We start from the raw sequence: 21,637 nt of genomic DNA on the forward strand, positions 1-21,637 counted from the left end.
GTTTTGGCAAAGCCAAGCCAAAACCAAAACACGAAAATGGAATAAGAACCAAAACACAAAACAGGAAAAGTGCCAGCAGCACATCTCTAGAACATACATGCTGGGAGGTATGTAACATATGTGCTGGCAGCAGGTCCCCGGAGATCGGCAGCGCTGCATGTCTTACAGTCACCGCTGAACCAGGGATGCTGCATTCGTCTCCACTCTCCTTCAAAGCCCACCCCTAGACTCTTGTGAAAACTAGCCAATGGGAGCCTGGGAGCGTGCTTAGCAGGAGAGTAGATGTGCTATGCTGAATGCTGAGTCCCGGGTTCAGCGGCGGCTATAAGTCAACACGCAGCATTGCCGATTCCCGGAGACCTGCAGCCAACATATATGTTACATACATCCCTGCATGTATGTTCATATGTTTTATACCGCTCCCCCCTGCATGATGTGGTGTGAGCTGCAGCTTGCAGATAGGGGTGACCTGGCTGCAGAGATGCATACAATTCTGCATCACCCTCTTATATAACGGCTGGTGCAGGGGCGGATCCAGAAGAAAATGAAAGGGGGGACACCATGATAGGGGAACGGTAATAGTTATATTTACATGCACCTAAGGTACGCGTGCTCCCAGATAAGGGGTGTGGTATCACGGGGGGCATGGCCTCACGGAATAAGCCAAAAGGTAATGGTTGGCTGTAGGAGCGCATCCTGGTTTATTGCCAATGTTTCACCCTGATGAAAAGGCTGATTGGGCCTTGAAATGTTGGTCACCTGTTCCATTAGTTATGGGAGCCTGGAAGGCACCCCAGCACAATATAATTATTATAGTTTTTAGTTGGTGGGGGCAGGTGCAGCATACCTTGTTTTGGGCACTGCACTGAGACTCAGACTCCAGGACACGTACTGCCCATCTTTGATTAGCAGAAGCAGCCAGCTGGACCTCCAACAAGCAGCATAAGACATCTGCAGGACAGCCCTGTCACAATCACACGGGCCGCCTTCTTAATGCTGAGCTGAGTGTGACTGCACCTAGCATGGTGGTAAAGGAAGTGGAGGAGGAAGTGCTGGGAAACTGTGTGGTGCAGTGAGGGCTAATGAAGCCTTCTGCACCGTCATTAGTAACAGTCTTACTCGTGCTGGCATTTGAACCCCGCACCTTTGCTGATTCTGTCCGGCTGGCAGTGGGGGAGGTAGGTTGCGGTGTGAGCAGGGGGAGTCTGGAGTTGCAGCTCCAGCCTCCCCATTGGTTACCACACGGACTTGCTGTTAGAGCCGCAACGGGTCCTAGTGCCTGCCGGCACTTTTATCAAATCTGACTGACGGAAATAGCAGTTGTGCTGCTGCTGTTCTCCTTTTGAAAAAAAAAGAAGTCAGAAATGACAGGGGGGGGGGGGGGTACGGGCCCGAGTGCCCCCCCCCCCTTCCCCCCTGGATCCGCCCATGGTGCATGTGTGCATTGATAATGAGAACCAGTATCAAACGGAGCATTCAGATAGTGGTGATCTGGCTGCAGACATGCGTACAGTTCTGCATAAGGCTTGTTCGTGTTTGGCATGGGAGTATTTTATACTGATGTGACACTGTATATTTTGCTCATTTAGCTGAATGTAATTTGTATATAGCAGGAGCCATTCACTTAAGATGAGGGAAATTGTAGGACACAGGCAGGGCATAATGTTTATTGGTTACAATAGAAGTCAATCCACCTGGAAGACTACATGTTGCATGTCATTGCCTGGATTAGGGGCAAGCAACTGTTAAACTGGATACACACTATGGCCCTCATTCCGAGTTGTTCGCTCGCTAGCTGCTTTTAGCAGCCGTGCAAACGCTAAGCCGCCGCCCTCTGGGAGTGTATCTTAGCTTAGCAGAAGTGCAAACGAAAGGATCGCACAGCGTCTACAAAATAATTTTGTGCAGCTTCAGAGTAGCTTCAGACCTACTCCTAGCTTACGATCACTGCAGACTATTTAGTTCCTGTTTTGACGTCATGGACACGCCCTGCGTTCGGCCAGCCACGCTTACGTTTCACCAGCCACGCCTGCGTTTTTATCTGGCACGCCTGCGTTTTTTCACTCACTCCCTGAAAACAGTCAGATGACACCCAGAAACACCCACTTCCTGTCAATCACTCTGCGGTCAGCAGTGCGACTGAAATGCTTCGCAAGACCTTGTGTGAAACTACATCGTTCGTTGTAATAGTATGACGCGTGTGCGCATTGTGCTGCATACGCATGCGCAGAAGTGACGTATTTTTGCCTGATCGCTGCGCTGCGAACGAAAGCAGCTAGCGAACAACTCGGAATGACCATCTATGGGTCTAATTCAAATCTGATTGCAGCAGCAAAACCATGTGCACTGCAGGCAGAGGTGTAGCAAGGTGTCATGGTGCCTGGAGCAAGGTATGTTTTGGCACCCCCCCCCCCCCCTTTTTTTTCCAAGTGTAACATGCCCTCACATGGCCAACATGTGAGGGCATGTTACACTTGGAAAAAAATAAATAAAATAAAAATATATATATATATAGTATTCCAACATCGGTACAAATGGCACTCTCAGGGTTCTATATATGCAAAAACTCTGGTCCATTTATTTGTGACGTTTCGGAGCAAAGCTCCTTCTTCCAGACAACACCAGAACAAAATAACGTACAAACACTTACCCCTTCAAATACCCCACCGATCCGCACTGTTTGCTGCACCTGGCCGCACCTGGAGTCCGGCTCCAACCATGGCGACGTACTTCCGGGTAGATACTTCCGGTCGTTGCCATGGTGACACCCCGGTTTGCGTTCCAACCCGGAGGTCGCCATGGAGACACAGGCTCCCAGCGTCCATACAGAGCAGGAAAACGGACAGCTGAAACAACATAAAAACAAACATTAATCATAACATCAAAAAACTCTAAAATACATCTAACAAACATCTAAACTACACCCACCGGGAGCCCATCTGGTACACTCATATGCAATTGCATTATATAAGGTTAGAACCTCCAGAGCATGAGCTCCTGAATCATAAACCTATACCATGAGGTCAATTAATGATACCTGTGGAACAGACATCACATAATACTATTCCAGTTAATTTTTTCATTCAGGCCAAGCAGAGCCATGGTGTTCAACCTGAACATCCACCTGGCCTCAGTCAGTAACAACATTTTACCACGATCCCCCCCTCGGAGAGATTCAGGGACGTGATTGATCATGAAGTAGCGTAATTCAGATAGCAAATGGCCCTTTGCTTTAAAGTGCCGTGCTACCGGTTGGTCGATGGTTTTACCTGATAATGATAAATCGATGCTGGAGCGATGGAGAGCCATACGCTCTCTAAAACTATGCGTAGTCTGTCCCACATAGTATAAACCACAGGGAAAGACCACTATGCAAATTACATGCGTGCTCTTACACGTAAGCACTTGACGGATCTGAAAAATTCTCAGTATGAGGATGTTTAAAACTTCTACAGGCTAATATATACTGACAAGTGACGCAGTTAAAGCAACTATAGCAACCTGTTTTTTAAAGTGCACATTCGGGGGTCTAGGTATACCTCTCCCTGAAATGTCGGTTTTTACCAACCTATCCCTCAGATTGTGACCGCGTTTAAAAGAGCCCATTGGTCTACATTCCTTGAAGCACCCCAAATCCTTATCTGATTTCACAATCGATCCTCTATATCAAACATATACACATTGGCATATGCCGGGGCCACCGCTGACCCCATTGCGCAGCCGCGCAACTGTACAAAATACTGACTGTCATATAGAAAATAATTTTTCAAAAGTGTTAGCTCAAGTAGACGTAAGAACAGATTATGATTAAACACTGACTCATCAAGAAACTGTAATAAAAATTTCCTCATAGACGTCAAGCCCCCTGCATGAGGGATCGATGTGTATAAGCTGGACACATCAAGACAACATAACAGCGTTCCCTTTGGTACTGTTTCAGTCTCCATCAACAGCTTAATAAAGCTGGTGGTATCTTTAAGGAAAGATTTCTTTAACAGTAGCAGCAGCTGAAGAATAAAGTCCAGAAGTTGAGAAGTAGTTTGCAGTAGTGAATCACGGGCAGAGATCATCGGCCGGCCTGGGGGGGTAACCATGCTCTTATGTAACTTCGGCAACGTGTATAGGACTGGTACCCTGGGGGATTCCTTGTATAGAATTTTCTGTAAGGCTGATGAAATCAAACCCTCACGGACTGCCCCGTCTAATACCACACGTAATTCTGCCTGGAATCTCTTAGTTGGATCAAAGAAAAGTTTTTGGTATACTTCTCCGTCTGCCAGTTGCCTTTCGATTTCTCTCCGGTAGTCACTAATTCCTTGAACCACGATCGCCCCACCCTTATCGGCGGGCCGAATAATGATATCTTCATAGCTAGCAAGATTTTGTACTGCTGTGGTTTCTGCTTTGGATACATTTTTCTGAACTTTGCCTGGAGCTGATTTGAATCTACTAACCGAGTCATCTAAAAGTCAATTAAATGTCTTGAGTGAAGGGTTAACTGATGGGGGGTCATACGTCGACCTTGCTGCCGATTTCACAAACCTTTCCACTGGGGTTCCTTCAGTTGGTGTAGATCTATGTTGGAAATGTTCCTTAAGGCGCAATTTACGCGCAAACTAGTGATGCTCTCTTCTCCATTCAAATTCATCATGGAGATTCGATGGAACAAAGGAAAGGCCTTTCTGCAATACCCCTATCTCCACCTCCGTCAATACCCTCTCAGACAAGTTGACTATTGCAGTTTTTTCGCTGCTTTTCTCGTAGTGGTGCCTTTTATTTTGTCCACCCCTGCGGGTGGCCGCTCTTTTACAGGTTTGACTAGTTCTGTAGAGTTCCCTAAAGGGACACCTACCGAGGTACTTGGTTCGTCAGATTCAGATATTCCAAAGTCGCTGTCACTGTGACTTAAAGAAGTATCCGTTTGGTTATGGGAACGGGGTGCCTCTTTGTGCCATGGTCTACGTCTGAGACCTTTCTCCACACCCCGATTAACAGTCTCGCCACCAGACAGCCATGTATAGACTCTGTTGTCCTCGTAGTCGTTGTCCACTGTATGTTTTTTATTCCGTTTGAACGTAAGCAGGTCACGTTTATACTGGTCGCACTTCTGTTCTAATTTGGTTAACCAGCTAGCGTTTGCTGGATCCTCCAACACAGCTTTTGCTTCTTGTTGTAATTTGTCAATTTTCAGACGTGTCAGATCCAGCTCACGCCGGGACTCCTCGATCACGAGGACCATTAAGTCCAAAGCACATCGATTTAGTATGCCGACCCACTTCCGAACAAAGTCAGGGTTATTGCGGACAATTGTTGGTGTGTTTCTGGAGCGAAAACCTCTGGGAATTTTTCTTTCACGATAATATTCGGAGAGAGAGGAGGCATGCAATAAATAGTCAGTCTCCCGTTGTTTTAATTTAAATAACTGAAAATAGATATCTCCCATACTTTGCGTGGTGTCCGTATCAACTACAGGTTCGTGTAACAGGATTCCCTCAATCTGCTCTGGAGTAAATCCAAACACTTCACCGGGTGGGAAAATAAAATTGTGACAGCCCGCCACCTCCTGGGAAGCTAACACTCCCTTGTGTGCCTCCATTTTCACAAGCTATGGTGCACAATAAAGTCCTTGCTTTTCAGCACTGTACCACCCACAATAAAGGAGATGATTGCGGGTTGTCTGGGGTATTCAAACAGCTAATACCATACACATATGTTTTTAGGTGCCATACCACAAGCTGCGACTGCAGCATACACAGTCCTCCAGATCAGTCGTCCCTCAATTAAAACGGCAACGTCCCCTGGTGCCTGAATCCTATAGCACATAGTATTCCAACATCGGTACAAACGGCACTCTCAGGGTTCCATATATGCAAAAACGCTGGTCCATTTATTTGTGACGTTTCAAATAGCTGGCACATGCGGACTGACAGTAACGGTGTAATAATTTACACTAAAGGAAATGTATATATATATATATATATATATATATATATTGATAATGTCGATTTTATCTTAAAACATAAAGCTATACCTTAAACACACTTTAAACCTTTAGCCGCTGCGGCCGCTATACTTAATACACACGCTACGTACTTTATACACTGTTTGCGTATGGAGTCCTGTATCACTGTACGGACTTAGCGTACAAACGCCGCGCTGGGGGTACAAAGTACACACAGCACGCACACACCCAGAGATTCACTTTAAACCTTATACAGCAATGCGATGCGTTACTAATACACTCTTAAACCTTAGCAGGAAAAGGAAGACACAACACCGATTTGTAGTTAATCACTGGGTTCCGACACCACAGAGTAATATTTCTGAAAGGGGGTTAACAATAAAAATTATGCACTACAATACAACAAAGTAAATGGCTACAGTCAATGTACATACGTGAGTATATTCGCGTGCGCCTCCCGGTCCGGTCCACCGCTATCAGGTTGATAACGTTAAGAGTCTTGTGTCAGGCCGGGCTGCAGCAGGCTTTATTTATACAAGTCTTCAAAAAGCAATACAATGGATACTGTAATCCCGTTGTCCATTGGACACAGGAATGCACTTTTACAGTACAGGAGAGGTTATAGGTTGATTTGAAAAGGTAGGCGATGTCTTTCCCAACTGCTCTTGTGGGTGGTCTCCTCTGGATTTCCGCCGCATACATAATATACAGTAAATACAGTTTATATCTATATTCTGCTTCTGCACCTAACTATCCGCCGGAACATGCGATCTTCCACAAACCAACACCAGAATGTTACCCTTAAAATACCCTACAGCTGGATACCAAACACCACCTTATAACTTTAGTCTGTCCCCTCTTATCCTGTAAAGGTGAATCCCTTTGTTCTGGAATCATTTAAACTGTTGATACTTTCTGATGTGGTGCAGGGGGACTATGTGTACAATGTGCACTATTTGGATTAAATATGTAATGTTTTGATAGCTCTCCATGCGTTCACAAACTCCGCCGTAAATACCCATACCACGCGCAGGACCGCGGGAGCGACCATACGCAAATTGCGGATATGTGCACGCACGGCGGAACAAGTGCACGCGCAGTGGGCATGTGTTAGCAGTTTATACGTGCTGTGTGTTCTTCAATATTTTTCGACTTTGACAGTCCACCCTTTGGCAGTCAACAATAACTGCCACTATCTAATCACTAAACAGAAAAATATCAATACAATATCTACAGACGATTGGATGGTCGGAGGAGAGTTGTAGGCGGGAAATGTATGACCTAGTGGGATAGTAAAAAGCATGTATGTATGAATCCATGTCTGAGGGGCATGTATCATCGTGCCGTATATGTTCTAGATAAGCTTCGAGGTATTGCGAAGTATACATTAAATCCTTCTTATCCCGTATTAAGGGTCTGTAAGTGGGCCAACAAACACTACCGAGCTCTTTTCGGCTTTTTGTTCCAACAAATGGGGTGCACATTTAGTTGATGATACATGGAGGGGGAACATATGTGAGTGCTAGTATATGTGGATATCACCTGTCGACTATGTGTGTCATTAACTGAAGGTTGTAGAGATGAAGATAAGACACATATCTAAAATACATTCACATAACATTTTCATAAACATTCTTGGGTAGGGCTGATGTCTTTTCCGGATGGGTGTATCTGGGCAGAGGGGGAGACAAAGGAAAAACGGGTGAAAGAAACAGGCCATGGAATTCATTTGCAATCCTTATCATAACACTGTCTCTATGGATGGGTCGTAAATTAAATCTGCTGCTGTAACAGCGCCCCCACTCCTTAGATTCATCAATTTTGTGCCGTGCTTGCGCCGCGTTAGAATTCGAACACACCTAAATATCAAGCCAATAATTATGACGACTCCCAGGATACAAAGGAGAAACTTTCCTACACTCATAATAACATTTTGAGCCCACTCTCCTAATCCTGAGAACCAATTTCGTGGGTTCAACCATGAGACCCAGCCGGTCAGCTCATTACCCACAGCGGTCAGGGTAAGGTTGTGTCTCCTCCGGAACTCCCACTTCAACTGCAATATATCATCAATCTTTTTATCGATAATCTCTGTGGGGTCGTCAGTGCTGTTTGTAATATACGTACAGCACTTCACACCATACTGAGTTGCCAAAGTGACACAGTACCCACCCGTCACGGCTGTGATATAATTGAGGACCATCCTGTGCTGGATCAGTTCTGTCTTGTAAGCTTGTAACTCCCTTCCCGTATACCTGAAGGTGTCGTCATACATCTCAGTGATATTATCTATCAGGTTCGCTAGCGCATGGATATACCTATAATTTATAATTCCTCTGGCAGTACGGGTGATGTCTAATGCAAGAAGGAATTGAATCCCGGTGGATTCGTGGATCAAATCAGAGGCTACGTGCTCTGTCCTCTCTATGAGGCGTCTCTTGACGATGTGTTCATAGTGAGTATGAGTATAAGGAGCCTGAGCACTGCGGTGAACCTCTTTCATCTTATCATGGGTTATGGTCATGACCTCTGGCAACACTCTTCCAATATAACACAATCCTTCTGAGCTCGGGGCAAGCCACTTATACGCCTTCCTCCCACATATGAAATAGGCATCGGGGAGAACATAGGGGACAGAATATGACATTACCATATTACAAACTTTCCAAGTGAAAAACCCAATCCCTAGTTCTCCCATCTGCTCAGTACAAGTATCGGGCTGGATGATATGAGCACAGTACCCTGGTGATACTTCTCCAACCCGCATGGTCTTGCTTCCTCGAGTATACCTATACCGAAAATACCTTCCACTGTTGGCTATTTGGCATACAAGTTGCGAGTCTATGGGTATCCTATCAGCTCTGTGTGAAAAGGTCATTGTCTGGTTATTCCACGTCACTTACCAATTTCCCGGTTTTCGGTAATTGGAAATATTGAAACATAATAAGGATCTATCTACATGATACTGGTGGAGCTTCAAGCTAGGGGGCCTAGAAATATAACATTTCTTGTCCACCGGTCTCCCACCCTGTAATTCGAGTACCTCATCTATTGCTAAAGGGTACGGTACTAATCCTGACTTGCTCTGACCTTGAGGTACTTGTGAGCACACCCAGCATTCTGTCTGGTTTAAGACCTTACCCACTAGTGAGTGGTAATCACTCAACGGATGATGGTCCATGTCGATATTAAGGCTGGACTGACATCTCTGGATGCACCCATCCTCGACTATGTTCTCACAATTCCTACAAATGCAATTTTCCTCAGCCAATAACCCTTCACAGTGCCTCCGAGCTCCCTGACTACCAGATCGCTTTCTGATACTCGCCTTTGCTCGAGTGATGTGTTGCTCTTGAGATTCTACAAATCCATCCTCGCCATCAGAACCCATTCCAGATCCTTTCTCGACCTCTCTGGGACCCTCACCGAAACAGACTGTCCTGGTCAACATCAGGATTAACAGGAAAACCCGGAACGCAGTCTCTTGGGGTAAGTCCATCTTGTTAAGGGAAGAGAAGGGAAAAAAGAAGGGGGAGAAAGAGAAGGAGAGAGGGAGGGTAGTGGGAGATGGAGAAAATAATAAAAAAAAACTGGTGCGACAACCGCCTCTGGTCTTGTTGTTCTCCGCGCTCAGGTGCCGTCTCAACAGTCCTGCCTCTCAACCTTCCCGGAACAGACACTCCAGTGATACGATGTTCTCTACACTCTGCTCTTTGTCACGGGTTCTCTCCGGGTCAGCGACCTTCTTACAGTGGGACGAGTGGACCCAAGTCTCTCTTTCGGCAAAATTTAATGCTGTCATGCTGGTTAGCAAGACTTGGTACGGTCCTTCCCACCTGTCAATGAGGCAACCTGAGCGTAGAAAATTTCGAATCATTACATAATCCCCAGGTTCAATGTCATGACAATTACTGTTCGGTAGGTCAGGAATCACCAGCTTTAGATTCCTATTTTGATTCCTCAACTGCTGGCTCATCCTAACCAAATATCTCACAGTCACTTCGTTATTGCATTTCAAATCATCCTGGGGGTCTGTCATTACATGAGGTTGTCGGCCAAAAAGAATCTCAAAGGGTGATAGGTTAAGGGCGGACCTGGGAGTGGTTCTGATGCTGTACAATACTAGTGGCAAAGCTTCTGGCCACAACAATCCAGTCTCAGCCATCACTTTGCTCAGCTTGTTCTTAATAGTGCTGTTCACTCTCTCCACCTTCGCACTCGCCTGTGGTCGGTACGGAGTATGCAGCTTGCTATTAATTCCCATCAGTTTACACATAACCTGAAAGACTTCACCTGTAAAATGGGTACCCCTATCGCTTTCAATTATTCTAGGGATACCATATCTACACACAAATTCCTGCACAATTTTCTTTGCAGTGAACGTAGCAGTATTTGTGGCAGCAGGGAACGCTTCTACCCAATTGGAAAACACATCAATACAGACTAACACATATTTTAAATTCCTACAGGGTGGTAACTGTATGAAATCAATTTGTATTACCTGAAAAGGGCCGTCTGTCGGAGGGATATGGGATGGTTCTGTTGGTATTGACTTTCCAATATTCTTCCTCAAGCAAGTAAGACATGTCATTGCTCTCTTACCCGCATGAGCAGAGAATCCTGGCGCACACCAGTAGGCTCTCACCAGCTTGCACATACCCTCTTTACCCAGATGAGTCAGACCGTGTGCCGCCTCAGCTAAGCTTGGAAGATATGCTCTGGGGGCCACTGGCTTACCCTGTCCACCTGTCCAGAGTCCTGAGGACTCCTGGCCATACCCCTTTGACCTCCAGACCGCCTTTTCATGTGGAGAACACAAATTTTGCATTTCAATTAATTTTTGTGTGTTGAATGTCATCAGTGATGTGATGTTCGTTTGTATGGGGTTGCTGGCTGCTGATTTAGCAGCTTCGTCTGCCCGGCTGTTACCAAGTGAGATTGGGGCTTGGTTGTAAGTGTGTGCTTTGCACTTGATAACAGCCACTCTGTCTGGTTCTTGTATCGCTATTAGAAGCCTTTTTATGTGGGACGCATGCGCTACAGGTGTGCCAGCTGCCGTCATAAAATTTCTGAGGCGCCATAGGGCCCCGAAATCATGCACTACTCCAAAGGCATACCTAGAATCTGTGTATATATTGGCTGACTTACCCTTGGCCAATTCACACGCTCTGGTTAGGACGACCAGCTCAGCAACTTGTGCTGAGTGCGGTGGGCCCAGGGGTTCAGCTTCTATGATACTTCTGTCGTCTACAACTGCGTACCCAGTGCACAAGTCTCCCGAGTCCGTCTGTCTGTGGCAACTACCGTCAGTGTAAAAAGTAAAATCTACGCCTTCCAGTGGGTTGTCACTAATGTCAGGTCTTGCAGTGAAAGTCTGGTTCAGGTATTCCATACAATCATGCATATCAGTGTCTGCACTAAATCCTCCTTCAACATCATTCTCATCCTCCACCCTTTGTGTCTGTCCAGGCACACTTGGCAGATAAGTTGCAGGATTTAGGGTGCTGCATCTCTTTATGGTGATGTTTACAGGGGCCATTAGTGCTAATTCCCACTTTGTAAACCGTGCCGATGAGACATGTCTGGTTTGGGCGGAGTTCAGTAAGGCTGATACTGCATGAGGTGTATGGATTGTCAGGTTGTGTCCTAACACTACGTCTTCGCTTTTACTTACTAGCAAAGCTATCGCTGCAACACTTCGCAAGCATGTGGGGAGAGACGGCGCTACGGTGTCCAACTGTGCACTGTAGTAAGCTACCGGCCTGCTGGCATCACCACGTCTCTGGGTTAGGACACCTGCCGCACACCCAGCACTTTCCGTACCGTACAATTCAAAGGGTTTCCCATAATCTGGCATGCCTAATGCAGGTGCCTATGATAGGCACTGTTTGAGTCTCTCAAATGCCAGTTCGGACTCAGTGTGCGAGATCCGATCTGGTTTGTTCGAAGAGACCATCTCTTGCAAAGGTAAAGCCAGTATGGAGAACCCTGGGATCCAGTTTCGTCAGTACCCACACATTCCAAGAAAGGTGCGGATCTGTTGCTGGGTTTGTGGCAGAGTCATGTCGCAAATCGCTTGTATTCTATCAGCGGTGAGGTGTCTAAGTCCTTGCGTCAAGCAATGTCCCAAATATTTTACCCTGGTCTGGCACAGCTGCAACTTATCCTTTGAAACCTTGTGTCCCGTATTAGAAAGGTGAAACAGAAGCTGTTTCGTATCTTTCAAGGACGATTCGAGTGAATCAGAACACAGCAATAAGTCATCGACATACTGTATTAATACTGATCCGCTCTCAGGTTGAAAGGATTGTAAACAGTCATGCAAAGCCTGGGAGAAAATACTTGGGCTGTCAATGAAACCTATGGGTAGGCGAGTCCAGGTGTACTGTACTCCCCTGTATGTGAATGCAAACAGGTATTGGCTGTCAGGGTGCAGAGGGACAGAAAAGAAAGCAGAACAGAGGTCAATGACAGTGAAAAATTTTGCAGTAGGGGGAATTTGCATGAGGATGACAGCTGGATTTGGCACTACAGGGAATTGGCTCTCAACTATCTTGTTTATCCCCCTTAGATCCTGCACTAGCCTGTAACCCCTCCCCCCACTCTTTTTCACAGGGAAGATGGGACTATTGGCAGTGCTGGACGTCCTGACAAGGATGCCCTGTTGTAGCAAGCGCTCTATGACTGGGTACACTTCTAACTCCACCTCTGGCTTCAGAGGATACTGAGGGATTTTTGGAGCTATCCTACCATCTTTTATTTGCACTACTACTGGAGCTACATTTGCCATCAATCCAGTGTCTTGTCCAACTTTGGTCCACAGGGAACCCGGTATTCGTGAGATCATTTCCTCTACCTTTGATGGACACCTGTCTATAACAGCAGAGTGTGACATTAGCCTTTGTGGGGTGTCTAACATATCCTGCACTTCCTGAACGTGATTCTCGGGTATATCCAAGAAGACACCCTCAGGAGTACAATATATGACACACCTCATTTTACACAATAAATCTCTCCCAAGTAGATTAGTCGGAGCCGATGCAGCTAGCAAAAAGGAATGCTTGGTCTGCAAGGGCCCTATCGTAATCTCTGCTGGTCTACTCAAAGGGTATTGTTGTACTGTTCCTGTTACTCCCATTGCCTAAATTGTTTTACCCGTGGTTTTTATACCTACCGTCGAATTTAACATTGACCTGGCCGCCCCTGTATCTACCAGAAAAGGTAATGATCTACCAGCTACATCAACTGTGACCTCAGGTTCACTACCAAGGCTAGCAATCAACTTCACTGGCTGCAGACTACAGGTGTGGCCCAACCCCTATTGTATATTGTGACCCTCCCGCAGCGCACTGGCAGCTACAATATGTGAGGGGGGTAACTGAGAATTTTCGGAGGTCTGCCAGTCCCTCCTAGGTGGGTACCTCCTTGTTTCCCCTGCATGTGGCTCATAACTTCTCCTATGCGGTTCCTGATCCCAATTACGTGTATTATAGTGTGGTTCATATCCTGGTCTAGGGGGTCGGTATACATTATGTGTGTCTTTATACCTACAGTTCCGTACAAAATGTCCTTCCTTCCGACAGTTAAAGCATACTACTACATGCGACTTACCATCAGGGGTCTGGGGTTTTGGCTGATGTGGTTTTGTTGTAAGAGCATTTATACTTACTGTCATCAGCTTATCCCCCTGAGACTCCCTGTGCTTAATGACGTTCCGGTCGTGCTCGATAGCGAACTCTCTTAGTGCAGCCACCGAGATACCTCTCCAGTTAGGTAGAGAGGTTTGTACCCTAGTTCTTAATGCCTCTTTTAACCCGTCCATTAATACTGACACAGCTACCTCCCTGTGATGTACATTGTCCTTAATGTCCTCGATCCCAGTGTATCTAGCCATTTCCTGCAGTGCTCGATGGAAATATTCAGATGCCATTTCACCTTCTTTTTGTCTTATGGAAAAGATTTTATTCCATTTGACAACAGTAGGGAAATATACTCCTAATTGTAGATTGATCTGTCGTACATTCTCCTGAGTGTACTCATCAGTGAGAGGTACTTCTGCGTCTAATCTACAATCAGTAATGAATTTTGCGGGTTCAATATTGGAAGGTAAACATACTCGTAGCACTGTTCGCCAATCTTTGTTTGTGGGTTCGGTGGCATTACCTAACTCTTTAATGAACCTCTGGCATGCGACTAGATCCTTTCTGGGATCGGGAAATTCTGACATAATTGACCTCAATTCTGTCCGGGACCAGGGACAATGCATGGCACTGCTCCTGACGGGAGTTACTCCCTGAGCGTCAGTCCTCCCATTGGGGACTGCGATCACCTGACAGGATTTAATTCAACTACGTCATTCTGAGTTGACTCCACAATGTGAGGTGCTATTGTCTCTGCATAATGTACGGTACCGTACTTACCTGTAGACACGACCTCACTTATCCCTCCGCTAGGGGGCCTTACTACTGCTCTTGCTGGTTGGGCCGTGCCCACCTGAGTATTCTGTATGGTGGCTGCTAGAGAGTGCCGATATCGTGCTGGGCTCATCTTCCTGCTCGCAGTCCTGGGGAAAATTTAAAATGGTATACAACTGGCAAGGATTAGCGTTAGTACATTTATCACCTATACTTTTATCGGATACCAATATGCCATTGTCTGTAGCCACTTTCTCCCCCACAATATACGGTGGTGGTGGTGCGGTTGCCATCATTTTCCTGCTAGGTTTGGAACCTGCTGCGTGAGCTAATTCTCTTTGCATATCACCCTCTTGCTGCCATAAATTTAAACAATCTGTGTGTCTGACCCTTTGTTTTCGGGATTTTATCAGACATATCCTAATCCTTAAATTCTGCAATACCTCTGGTTCAAAACTGCCTACCTTAGGGAATGGTTCCCTATCTTCCGCAGTCATACGTTCCCATTCATTGCATAAAACTTCTGTGTGTGAACCATACTTTTCACACATAATGAACCTCGCCGACCCCCTGGGCCGCGGTATGTCAACCTGAACCCTGGTTGAACGTCCCTTACTTGAGCAACTGGCCCCCATAATTTGCAGGTATTGCCCTTTCGGCCAATCCCACAAAAAAACTAAATACTCAATATAAGGCAACGGTGAAAGTTCTCCGAGTGCTTTCACCCACTCACGCCCACGTTGGCCAGTACTACCATACACTGTTGATAGCGAAGGCAATGTACCCAACCTAGGGCCCCTATGTAACCTATATTTACTGGAAGTTTCTAGGAATAATTTACCCTTTCCTGTAAATATAGGCCGTTGGAGATTTCCTGAGAGAGACCAGCGAAAACTCCCTAAACCTTTATTATACACAAATCACGCTTGCGTATGCTATATACAGCGCTAATAATACCGCGATTTTACGCAAAGCTCGTAAAAAGGGTATCACGTTACGCTAAATATTGCACCAACGAACGCGCGGTCCAATCGCACAGCGTATAGGTGCTTGTTACTTATCCGCCGTACGACCACTGGATTCGAATCACAAGCGGCGAAACCTCAGCCGGAGCGTATCAAAAACTATATGGGTAAACCTCGCTGACCCCCTGGGCCGCGGTACTCTAAACCTCGCTTACCTCCTGGGCCGCGGTACTCTCCTACCTTGCTCCTTTGTACTTCAATCTATATTAACATGAGTCAGCTGCCTCACGCCACCAAGTCTCCACTCACTTGATGTACCACTCGACGGGATCCCGAATTCCTGGGGTCCACTACGTTAACTGTTACGTTCGCTCACTCACGTTCGCTCACTCAAATACACTTTGGGGTTTTTCTGTACAGAAAATTATCTTTCATTCAGATAAACAGTTTTACTCCCAGAGGCAATACAGTAAAAAAAGGTTTTATTTAAACTAAATCTTGGAAACCGACCAATTTGTGCTAATGTAGCGTGACTACTGTCCCGCCCCTAAATGAAATGATACTATTGTGTAATTTTTACTTAGCCGTCGTACCCTTACGCACGTGGTGTAAACACGCGACCGTGCGTATGTGTTTACGTTGCGTACGCAGTCCCGTACTTTGTCCGAGACACGTGTACAAAAACCGTACGTCCGCAATAGTACAAATCCCACACTTCTATAAATGTAAGCGATATTACCTATAATCGCTTACTTAACACAACACAGTTTCTTTCTGTATAAACCTTTTTAACTAGGCCAGACTGTGTTTGTGTTTTACGTTTACTTTCTTAATATTTATTCTATATTTTAACTAAATTGCAACAAATTTCTCCGTTTTTTTTTACACAGGTCTAAATGAATCTAGTAATCAGTACTTATGGCAACAATGTGAGCGGGTATACAAAGTACAGGTGTACGCTTGTGTTGTGTGCGCATTTGGCGCCAAAACAGAAATTCACAGACTTTTTAAATAGCTTTGCGTATTTACTTTACGGGTCCCACCAGCATCCCTACAAACCATGCAGAGCAGACGCCATCTAATCAGCAATAAAATAGGGTTTCCAGTGTATCCACCGGCCAGAAAAAGGTTTACGTAGGATACCTGTCCGCCCTTTGCTGATAAAGTCTGCTTTAACCTGCTAGGCTGCGGGTATGTGGAAAAACCGGACGATGCCCCTAATTGATAATGTCGATTTTATCTTAAAACATAAAGCTATACCTTAAACACACCTTAAATACACTTTAAACCTTTAGCCGCTGCGGCTGCTATACTTAATACACACGCTACGTACTTTATACACTGTTTGCGTACGGAGTTCTGTATCACTGTACGGACTTAGCGTACAAACGCCGCGCTGGGGGTACAAAGTACACACAGAGCGCACACACCCAGAGATTCACTTTAAACCTTATACAGCAATGCGATGCGTTACTAATACACTCTTAAACCTTAGCAGGAAAAGGAAGACACAACACCGATTTGTAGTTAATCACTGGGTTTCCGACACCACAGAGTAATATTTCTGAAAGGGGGTTAACAATACAAATTATGCACTACAATACAACAAAGTAAATGGCTACAGTAAATGAACATACGTGAGTATATTTGCGTGCGCCTCCCGGTCCGGTCCTCCGCTATCAGGTTGATAACGTTAAGAGTCTTGTGTCAGGCCGGGCTGCAGCAGGCTTTATTTATACAAGTCTTCAAAAAGCAATACAATGGATACTGTAATCCCGTTGTCCATTGGACACAGGAATGCACTTTTACAGTACAGTACAGGAGAGGTCATAGGTTGATTTGAAAAGGTAGGCGATGTCTTTCCCAACTGTTCTTGTGGGTGGTCTCCTCTGGATTCCCGCCGCATACATAATATACAGTAAATACAGTTTATATCTATATTCTGCTTCTGCACCTAACTATCCGCCGGAACATGCGATCTTCCGCAAACCAACACCGGAATGTTACCCTTAAAATACCCTACAGCTGGATACCAAACACCACCTTATAACCTTAGTCTGTCCCCTCTTATCCTGTAAAGGTGAATCCCTTTGTTCTGGAATCATTTAAACTGTTGATACTTTCTGATGTGGTGCAGGGGGACTATGTGTACAATGTGCACTATTTGGATTAAATATGTAATGTTTTGATAGCTCTCCATGCGTTCACAAACTCCGCCGTAAATACCCATACCACGCGCAGGACCGCGGGAGCGACCATACGCAAATTGCGGATATGTGCACGCACGGCGGAACAAGTGCACGCGCAGTGGGCATGTGTTAGCAGTTTATACGTGCTGTGTGTTCTTCAATATTTTTCGACTTTGACAATAAATATATATATATATATATATATATATATAAACAGCTGCTCCGGCACTCCATGTAGTCCAATGCTGGACTGATGTTGCTCTGGTGCCCTCCCCAACCGGGAACCGGTGGCATGCAGAGAAAGAACCGAGGCGGCACTCAGAGACTTGTAACAGCAATCATATATTTGTGCAAATAGTGCAAATCATATCAACGTTTCGGGGACCTGGTCCCCTTCTTCAGGATAACATAAGTGCCAAAAATGGGTGTTTAAATAGACAAGACAAACACTTACCCCCTGATCCCATCCAATCTGCAGCTGCAGCGTGTTCGTCTGGCCGCCCTTTCATGACTTCCGCCCGGCTGCTCGCGTCTCGGCGGAACCGGAAGTGATGTCACGAGTGCGAGCCGCGTTACCATGGCTACCACTCGAGGCTTTACTCGCTGCCCGAGTGTCATGCCCTGGCCGCGTCACTCAAGCTGCCTCCAATATGTCCGCCGATCCCGCGAGATCTAGAGCCCTGGCAAGGGAGACATTTGCGTAACCATGGAAACGCTGTCAACTGTGCAACAATACAGACAAAAGAAAAAGGAAAAAAGAAAAAAAGAAAAACAAAGAAAAAACAATAAAATAGGTGACATGTTAAGATGACTTTTGACGGTCAATGTTGCATTAAAACATCAATCTAAAAATACTGGTGCAAACTCTATTATACAAACACTTAAGAACATCTAAAAGTGCAAAAAGAAAAATGTACACACACAGGTCCAATTATTAAAAAAAAGGAAAAAGAGCCTGCTGAATGTGACAAAAAATGTAAACACAGGAGGTGCCCAGTTTAGATTTTTTGTCACATTCAGCAGGCTCTTTTTCCTTTTTTTTAATAATTGGACCTGTGTGTGTACATTTTTCTTTTTGCACTTTTAGATGTTCTTAAGTGTTTGTATAATAGAGTTTGCACCAGTATTTTTAGATTGATGTTTTAATGCAACATTGACCGTCAAAAGTAATCTTAACATGTCACCTATTTTATTGTTTTTTCTTTGTTTTTCTTTTTTTCTTTTGTCTGTATTGTTGCACAGTTGACAGCATTTCCATGGTTACGCAAATGTCTCCCTTGCCAGGGCTCTAGATCTCGCGGGATCGGCGGACATATTGGAGGCAGTTTGAGTGACGCGGCCAGGGCATGACACTCGGGCAGCGAGTAAAGCCTCGAGTGGTAGCCATGGTAACGCGGCTCGCACTCGTGACATCACTTCCGGTTCCGCCGAGACGCGAGCAGCCGGGCGGAAGTCATGAAAGGGCGGCCAGACGGACACGCTGCAGCTGCAGATTGGATGGGATCAAGGGGTAAGTGTTTGTCTTGTCTATTTAAACACCCATTTTTGGCACTTATGTTATCCTGAAGAAGAGGACCAGGTCCCCGAAACGTTGATATGATTTGCACTATTTGCACAAATATGATTGCTGTTACAAGTCTCTGAGTGCCGCCTCGGTTCTTTCTATATATATATATATATATATATATATATATATATATACACACAGTTGTGCTCATAAGTTTACATACCCTAGCAGAATTTGTGATTTTCTGGCCATTTGTCAGAGATAACTCACACACTTTTCTTTCACTCATGGTTAGTGGTTGGGTGAAGCCATTTATTGTCAAACAACTGTGTTTACTATTTTTAAATCATAATGACAACAGAAACTACCCAAATGACCCTGATCAAAAGTTTACATACCCCAGTTCTTAATACCATGTATTGCCCCCTTTAACATCAATGACAGCTTGAAGTCTTTTGTGGTAGTTGTGGATGAGGCTCTTTATTTTCTCAGATGGTAAAGCTGCCAATTCTTCTTGGCAAAAAGCCTCCAGTTCCTGTAATTCTTGGGCTGTCTTGCATGAACTGCACGTTTGAGATCTCCCCAGAGTGGCTCAATGATATGGAGGTCAGGAGACTGAGATGGCCACTCCAGAACCTTCACTTTATTCCGCTGTAGCCAATGACAGGTCGACTTGGCCTTGTGTTTTGGATCATTGTGTTGCCTTATAGGTAATTGTCTGCACTTAGTATAATATTAGGGCAATGGATATTGTCTGAATTAAAATAATTCATTATAAATAAGTGATGTAACCATAGTGTATAGTGGATATATATAGTAAGGAATAGATATGAAATAAATTTGAATGTATGAGGTAATGTTTAGCTGATTTAAGAGATTAGGTTTGTGTATGTGTTTATATAGATATACTGTATATTTGTGTTTTACTGCAAGATGGTAAAACAGTGTAGGGAACAGGTTTATTCTGCTCTAGCCATAAATAAGGCTAGAGAGGTCACAGTAAGATCAAGAGTCATTGTAGAGAAAAGGTATTAGGCCATAAATGATAATAGGTGTGTGACAGAGCTCTGTTGGTCATTGGAATTCACAGGTGTGCTTACAGTAGATCAGAATCAAGGTTTACAATACCTATCGCAATTATAAAACTGGTTTGTCTATTGTCCAGTAAAGGTTAAAGCTAGGGAGCATAAATTAACTACTATGAAAAGAGATCACATCCATTGATAAAACATGGTGTAACCCACCCCAGGAAAACTTGTCAATACAACAGAACTTTGGATGAAAAGACATTCCAGATTTTACAATACTATACTTGCTTAAGGCAGTGTGGACACCACACTTTTATGACACCATGCCTCTGTGAACAGGACACGACAGCCCAGTTCAATGTTTGTTTTATTACACCTTGGAATCTGACAAACCTATAATTATATATTCCATTGGAAACTATGAGAATATGATAGTTTGAATTGGTAAAATATGGGATAAAAGGAGAAGGAAGGAGGAGAAGGAGGAGAATGAAGGAAGTCAGTCAGGAGGAGAAGTCATGGAGAACATGCAGAAGGAATGATTCTTGGGATGGCAATCTTTAACTTGCAAGTATACATTTTATGTTAGTAATTGAACTGTTTGTGAAACTTATGTCATGTTGTTTTATGTTATATAACGAAGGAAGCATAGCATAGCTTAATATAATAATTAGTATATATATCACTACTGTGTATATCTTATTCTGTACGATTTGATCTGCCTGTAAATAAATAATCATATAAAAAGAGCGGTAATATTCAAGCTTGAACTCTCTTTAAGGAATCTTAACTTCATAATTTCATAAGTCATATATATATAAGGACTGCATATATTTATCAGCCAATTAATTTGTAAACCTGACATAATATATTTGCAGATATATATGATAACGCATATTAATTTAAATATATCCATATATTAATAACCATATATGTTATATTAAATATTAATATTCATAAATATGATTCCATAAATCAATAATTGTCATGTTGGAACGTCCAAGTACGTCCCATGCGCAGCTTCCAGGCTGATGAGTGCAAATTTTCCTCCAGTATTTTCTGATAACATGCTGCATTCATCTTGCCATCAATTTTGACCAAGTTTCCAGTGCCTTTGTAGCTCACACATCCCCAAAACATCATTGATCCTCCTTCGTGTTTCACAGTAGGAATGGTGTACCTTTCATCATAGGCCTTGTTGAATCGTCTCCAAATGTAACGTTTAAGGTTGTGGCCAAAAAGTTCAATTTTGGTCTCATCACTCCAAATGACTTTGTTTTGAGGCTTGTCTCTGTGCTGTTTGGAGTATTGTAAGCGGGATGCTTTGTGGCATTTGTGTAGTAATGGCTTCCTTCTTGCGACTCGACCATGCAGCCCATTTTTCTTCAAATGCCTCCTTATTGTGCATCTTGAAACAACCACACCACTTTTTTTCAGAGAGTCCAGTATTTCAGCTGAAGTTATATGTGGATTTTTCTTTGCATCCCGAACAATTTTCCTGGCAGTTATGGCTGAAATTTTTGTTAGTCTACCTGACCGTGATTTGGCTTCCACAGAATCCCTCATTTTCCA

Source organism: Pseudophryne corroboree, chromosome 2 (assembly GCF_028390025.1).
Source record: "Pseudophryne corroboree isolate aPseCor3 chromosome 2, aPseCor3.hap2, whole genome shotgun sequence".
Lineage (NCBI taxonomy): Eukaryota > Metazoa > Chordata > Amphibia > Anura > Myobatrachidae > Pseudophryne > Pseudophryne corroboree.